Source organism: Lithobates pipiens, unplaced genomic scaffold (assembly GCF_037356315.1).
Source record: "Lithobates pipiens isolate NorthernLeopardFrog02 unplaced genomic scaffold, aLitPip1_a1.2 Scaffold_18, whole genome shotgun sequence".
NCBI lineage: Eukaryota > Metazoa > Chordata > Amphibia > Anura > Ranidae > Lithobates > Lithobates pipiens.
In genome coordinates, this window is record NW_027507758.1 from 168,232,748 (window position 1) to 168,238,747 (window position 6,000).

The following is a 6,000-nucleotide window of genomic DNA, read 5'->3' on the forward strand; positions in this document are numbered from 1 at the left end:
CCTGTTCTGAGTGGAACCTGTCCTGTTAAACCACTGTATGGTCTTGGCCATCGTGCTACAGCTCAGTTTCAGGGTCTTGGCAATCTTATAGCTTAGGCCATCTTTATGTAAAGCAACAATTATTTTTTTTCAGATCCTTGGAGAGTTCTTTGCCATGAGGTGCCATGGTGAACTTTCAGTGACCAGTATGAGAGAGTGATTGCAATAACATCAAATTTAACACACCTGCTCCCCATTCACACCTGAGACCTTGTAACACTAATGAGTCACATGGCACTGGGGAGGAAAAATGGCTAATTGGGCCCAATTTGGACATTTTCATTTAGTGGTGTATGCACTTTTGTTGCCAGCGGTTTAAACATTAATGGCCGTGGGTTGAGTCATTTTGAGGGGACAGCAAATTTACGCTGTTATATAGACTGTACACTCACTACTTTACATTGTAGCAAAGTGTCATTTCTTTAGTGTTGTCACATGAAAAGATAGAATAAAATATTTACAAAAATGTGAGGAGTGTACTCACTTTTGTGACATAATGTAGTTCTGTGTGCGTTACTGACAGTTTAACGCCATATAGTTCTATGTGCATAGCTGTCAGTTTAACACCATTTACTTCTGTGTTCGTTACTGCCAGTTTAACGCCGTATATTTCTGTGTGCGTTACTGGCAGTTTAACGGCATATAGTTCTGTGCATCACTGTACATTTGTGCATTAAATTGCAGTATGTTATAGTGTATCTGTGTGTGTCTGTGTAGTGAGTACTCAAATTAAAGTGTACCAAACGCCACTTTACATTGATTAAAGTACATCTACATACAGATTTCCACTTCTTCTTTACATTTGCTTATAAACACCGCCCCCTCCCTCCCAATAATATCTGGGAGGACAGCAAGGAGAGGCAGATGTTTCCTTGGCATCATAAGGAGGCCAGCAACAAATGTGTCTACAGGCAAAGGTGGACGTGGTGGTCAGTCCTCAGGCAGGACATCAGTTCCTCTGTTTAGTGAGTTTCCCGTGCTATCCAGCCACAGCATGCAGAGGAGGTAGTAGACTGGCTTACTAAACCTTTCTCATCCTCCTCATCCTCTGTCACACAAGCAGAGACAAGTGTGCATTTCCCTGCAGTTGCCAGAATGAATAAACCTGCCTCCTTGTTCCTGCCATAGCCCCAACATTTTTTACTTTATGCTATAAATCATCCAATAAATTAAACAAAAAATAATAATTTCTTCATCGATTTAGGCTGACTCCTCAATGGCTGATGTTGGGGCTATGAGAGGAATAGATGTGGACAAGGAGGCAGGTTTATCCACTCTGGCAACAGCAGGGGACTGCACACTTGTCTCTGCTTGTGTGACAGAGGATGAGGAGGATGAGGAACGTTTAGTAAGCCAGTCCACCACCTCCTCTGCATGCTGTGGCTGGAAAGCATGGGCAAACTCACTAAACAGAGGAAATGATGCCCTGCCTGAGGACTGACCACCATGTCCACCTTTGCCTGTGGACACATTTGTTGCTGGCCCCTTTACAGTGCCATGGAAACATTTGCCTCTCTTTGTTGTCTGCCTCACCTTGTTGGGAGGGAGGGGGTCGTGACAGTGCATGCATCAGTGACACAATCCCTATTGTGTTCCTGCTGGAGCAGACTCTGCATGGCATTATGGACAGGGCACTGGTGGCAAAGCAGCAGGAGGAAGAGGAGGACTTCCTTTCCTCTCAAGACGCACTTTACCCAGACACCATCATTCCTATGTCTCAGAACACACAGGAGGAGAGAGGGGAGAAGGATGAGGATTCTGGCACTTTCATAGGCATCGAAGAAGAGGAAGACATGCGTCAATCTGTAAGCGATGGCTTTCCAACCCCAGGACCCTGAGGACCTTGAGGAGTCTGCTTCTCAAGCCTTGGCAAATTTGAGGCAACCTCATGCTTCAAAGCCTGCAAAAGGACCCAAGAATACGTGCCATAAATGAGAAGGATGATTACTGGTTGGCAACCCTCCTTGAGCACTGTTATAAGGAGATCTCAGAACTCATCCTGTTCCCACAGAGGGTGCAGAAGATAAAATCTCTTGAGGATATGTTCAAGAGGATTTTGCGTTTTTCCTGAACTCAAATAGGTTACAATGTCATGGAAAACTTAGTTTTGAGTCTTCTGCTGGTCAAGAGAGGAGCGTTGGAGAAGGCATCCGCCTAAGTGAGGTATTTCAGAATTTTCAGCTTCCACATCCCATCGGCAGAATCTGCATCACATGATGGACGATTACCTTGGGGCCAAAACAGAGATAGAGAGCTTTCCAGCTGATGATCCACTGACTTACTGGGTCATGAGTATAGACCACTGGCTAGAACTTGCCCAGTATTCTATTGAGTTGTTGGGCTGCCCTGCATCTAGCGTGCTTTCAGAAGGGGTATTCAGTGCTGCAAGAAGTTTCATTACTGATCATAGAACACATCTGTCCACAGACTCCGTGGACCGTGTGACTTTTTTAAAAATGAATCGAGAGCACTATAGGGTTATGGTGGGAAGGCGCCCCCGACACCCAAAGAGTAATTTTTCTGCACCAGTTTGGCAGGTGCATATCATTGCAATTTTTTACAGCAAGGCCAATTCTTGCTTTCATCAAGAGTACAGTAGGGTTACGGTGGGAAGGCACCACCGACACTCAAAGATCAATTTTTACAAACCTGTTACTTCTATCCAAAGTCAAAATGACAGCAGAATGTATCCAAAAAATGTGTAATCTTGTTTCCAGTGCACTACATTGTGGCCGCATCATACACACTGGCTCCCCAGCTTTTGCTGAGCAAAATAAAGGCAGATTGCAGGGAAAATGTATATTTTTTTTAATGCAATTTTTGCTGCAGCAGATTCTAGAAATGGTACAGATCTGTCACTTTACAGATAGACTAAGGGGACTCCCCAGACACTATATTGGAAGGAATTTTTCATTGTTATGCTTTCTCTTTAAAAATAAAAAAATCACTGCTCATTTAAAAATTATGTTTTTCACAAACTCTTTTTTATTGATACATGTCCCCCAGGTCAGGACCCAGACCCCTATAACCTTTGTATGCCCAATTACTTGCATATATACTTGCATATACACCTTCAAAATGGGCACTTTTGATTTTTGACATTCAGGTACCATTGACTTTAACCACTTCAATACAGGGCATATTCACCCCCTTCCTGCCCAGGTCAATTTTCAGCTTTCAGCACTGTCACACTTTGAATGACAATTGCGTGGTCATGCGACATTGTACCCAAATTCATTTTCATTGTTTTTTTTCCCACAAATAGAGCTTTCTTTTGGTGATATTTGATCACCTCTGCGTTTTTTATTTTTTGCGCTATGAAGAAAAAAAAAGCGACAATTTTGAAAAAAAAACCACAATATTTATTACTTTTTGCTATAATAAATATCCCATTTCTAAAAAAAAAAAACAACAATTTTTTTCCTCAGTTTAGGCCGATATGTATTCTTCTACATATTTTTGGTAAAAAAAAATCCCAATAAGCATATATTGATTGGTTTGCGCAAAAGTTATAGTGCCTACAAAATAGGGGATAGATTTGTCATTTTTATTATTTATTTATTTATTTTACTACTAATGACGGCGATCTATTATTTTTATTGTGACTGTGACATTGCAGCAGAAAGATTGGACACTTTTGACACTATTTTGGGACCATTCATATTTATAAAGCGATCGGTGCTGTAAAAAATGCACCGATTACTGTATAAATGTGACTGGCAGGGAAGGGGTTAACACTAGGGGGCACTGCAGGGGTTAAATCTGTGTCCTAGGGAGTGATTCCAACTGTGGTGGGAGGGGACTGATGAGGGGAGGACACCGATCTGTGTTCCTCTCTACAAGGAACATCCGATCAGTTCTCCTCTCCCCTGACAGGACGTGGCTTTGTTACCAGGCAATCGTGGGTGCCAGGCGGACATCGCAGCCGTCGGGCACGTGCATCAGGTCCCCAGATGCGTTGAGCGCCCTCCACAGTGCCGGGAAGCAGAGGATGTCATATGACCAACACCTGAAGGGAGGAATGGTTCCTTTTACAAAACGGGGAACTGGTTAATGGGGTTTATTATTCAGGTCCGAACTTTCGCAGTGTTCAAAAGTTCTGGTGTAAGCCAAACAGGGGTCCATTCTGCCCATCTCTATCAGTGACACTAATACAGTGATCAATGCTAAAAAATGCTTTGTCACTATACTAATGACACTGGCTGGGATGGGGTTAACATCAGGGGTGATCAAAGGGTTACCTGTGTGCCTAACGTATTGCTGTGTGTACGGTGTGAGGTGTTTCCACCAAGCAATGTGCTTTGCAGGAAGAAAAAAACAGCACATTGCTGCTGTCAGAAGACATGTTTGTTTACACACACAGGGCTCTCTTTTATGGTTGCCACTTCATCCCTTTAAACCCGAACACATATTAAATTACACAGGTTCTGTGGCTGATTAAAGTGGCACTTAAACTCACTTGGGGCCTTATCTGCATTTAATTAGCCTCAGAACCCATGTAATTCAAAGGTGTTTGGGTTTAAAGGGATGAGGTGGCAACTCTACTCTCTTCGATTTTGTCTGGAGCCAATCGTTGGGTGCCGGTGACAATCCGCTGATTGATTGATGCTGCAGCCAATCACAGCACAGCAGAGGTGGCGTTAGGCATGCGGGTGCACTCCCCACCCCGGCATGCAGATCATGTGCTAGGTATGTGATCCAGCGCAGAGTGGGCTCCATGCCGCAGTATATCTACTATGGGCAGTCCGCAAGTGGTTAATTTGTTGGGGGTTTTTTTCATCACATAGGAGACAAAAGTCTCCTATGTGTTGATTTTTTGTTGACAGGTTCTCTTTAATGAGACATGAAGAGTCTAAAACACCTCTAATGTCTCTTCTGGGCTCCACTGGAGCCAGGCACCCCCTGTAGGGGTCTGTCAGTGGGTAGGGGTGGTATTTGAGGGGGTTGGAAGTCTGTCAGTGGAGGGAGGGGGGGGGGGGTATTTGGGGGTCTGTCAGTGCAGGGAGGGGGTGGTATTTGCTAGGGTTGGGGGTCTGTCAGTGTAGAGAAGGGGTGGTATTTAGGCTCTGTCAGTAAAGGAAGGGGGTGGTACGTGAGGGGTTTGGGGGTCTGTCAGTGGAGGGAGGAGGTGGTTATTTGGGGGTCTGTCAGTGGGGGGTGATATTTGAGAGGGTGGGGGGGTCTGTCAGTAGAAGGAGGGTGGTATTTTTGAGGGTTGGGGGCTTGTCAGTGGGGAAGGGGGTGGTATTTGGGGGTCTGTCAGTAAAGGGAGAGGGTGGTATTTGGGAGGGTTGGGGTCTGTCAGTGGAAGGAGGGAGTGGTATTTGAGGGGATTGAAGTTTGTCAGTGGAGGGAGGGGGTGGTATTTGTGGGTCTGTCAGTGGAGGGAGGGTGGTATTTAGGCAGGTTTGGGGTTCTGTCAGTGGGGGGAGAGAGTGGTATTTTTAAAGGGTATGAGGTCTGTCAGTGGAGGGAAGGGGTGGTATTTTGGAGGGTTGGGGGTCTGTCGGTGGGGGGCTGATATTTGAGGGGGTTGCGGGTTTGTCAGTGAAGAAAGGCATGCCAATGATAGACCCCCACCCCTCTAACTATCAATCCCTGCCCCCACTGACAGACCCCTACACCTTCCACTACTCTTCTCCCAGCTCCCACTGACATACCCCCTACTACCCCCCTTCTGCCCACTGATACAACCCCAGCCAACCAACTACTGACCTCTCCCTTACCCCCCAACTACTGACCCACACCCCACCAACTACCGCCACCCCAACCGACCCTCACTCCCATGCACAGACCATCCCAAACACCCCCATATACCACCCCTCCCCCCCACTGACAGACTCCCAACCCCCTTCCTCTCCTCCACTGACAGACCCCCAAATACTACCCCCTACCACACTGAAATTTGGGTAAATCTTTGTGGTAATATCATGTGACATAAAAATGTGGAACTACCTCTAT